Below are 1,472 nucleotides of genomic sequence, written 5' to 3'. Positions count from 1 at the left end.
TGTCAGAGGTGTGAGCAGTGGTGTCTGTGCTCAGCAGAAGGGGCAGTTGTTCCTAGGAGGGACCTGATCCTGGGTGGGCTGTGGATTCTGTTCCTGGTTGTGTAATTTCCAGCCTTGTTCTGTGGCCTTCCCCACAATAAAATTAGCCCCCAATACCAGATATACTACTTTATGTATAAATTACAGAAATCTGTATTCCATAGTTTGCTATGAGAAGGGAGTAAGAAATCAGTGTGTGGCCCAGTGTCAGAGAGCAGCATTCAGAGGTGTTCTCTGTGCGAGAGCCACATCCTGAATTGTCTACCTGGCCTCTACGCCATGGTGGAGAGATCAACAGGAAATGTCACATCTCATAATTGATTATATACATCCTGCCTTTTATTTCTGAGAGAAAAATCTTCTTTTAAACCAGGTTTGAAAATCCACCCTATCCACCCACCCTGGGCACTCTAATCTCTGATTTCAGTGGTTTCCAATCTGGATTCCAACAGGGAGGGCAAGGACTTAGAAAATACTCAGGCCACTTCTCAGAACGCTGTCTCAGAGTATTATGCACAAGACCAAGACATCACTTATATAACAAGCACTACGGGTGAAGCTGATGCACAGACATGTGGGATCCTGGTGTGCTTGATCTGGAGACCAGAAACATAGGCTCCAGTCTTGTCATAAATCCAGAATCTCTTGCTCAACCCTGGAGTTCTTAGATCTCAGCACCATGTCCAGGTGATCCCTGTGCATATGGGAGGTCCTTGTCTAAGTGTCCTCTAGGCGTGGGGTCAGAACGGTGCAGTCTGCTCTCGGTATGGTCTGATCAGATCCCTTAGAACTGGAGGTCCAGGGTTCAGTCTTTGCACTCATTCTCTTCTATAGCCAGTCACTTCCTTGGTGCCTTCATCCATGCTTGAGGTTTTAAGTATTGTTTATATGGTGTGACCTCCTAAATCTATTTATCCAGCCCAGTCTATTTTTCATTTCCCATAAACTCTGGAGTCGTCTGTCCAACTGCCACCCCAGCTCCCTCACCTGCATTCCTAGTAGACATCTCCTCCACTGAGTGCCTGGGATGCCCCCTCCTCACTATGCTCCTGCCAGAGTCCCCCATCTCCACTGACAGCAGCTCCACCCTTCCTTCTACTCACTCATTTCACAACTATGGGCGTCCTTAATCCATCTTTCTCATACCACAGATACAATCCATTGGCAAATGCTGTGTGTCCATCTTAAAATGCATCCAGAATCCCCTCACATCCCACTATTCCCCCGGCTCACACCCCAGTCAAGGTAACGACATCTCCAGCCTGGAATACTGAACTCACTTCCCACTGTTTTCCCTTCTGCCTCCCATGTCCCTCACCTCTCAATTCTGTTCTCAGCACAGCAGAGATCCTTTTAAAAGAGAAGTTGTACCATGTCTCTCTTCTGCTCAAAACCGTCCGCTAGCTCCCCATCTTACTCAGAGCAAAGGTCAG

Source organism: Sapajus apella, unplaced genomic scaffold (assembly GCF_009761245.1).
Source record: "Sapajus apella isolate SASKATOON/1434 unplaced genomic scaffold, GSC_monkey_1.0 scaffold2892, whole genome shotgun sequence".
Taxonomy (NCBI): Eukaryota; Metazoa; Chordata; class Mammalia; order Primates; family Cebidae; genus Sapajus; species Sapajus apella.
The sequence above is the reverse complement of the archived record's forward strand: the minus strand, read 5'-3'. Positions refer to the sequence as shown.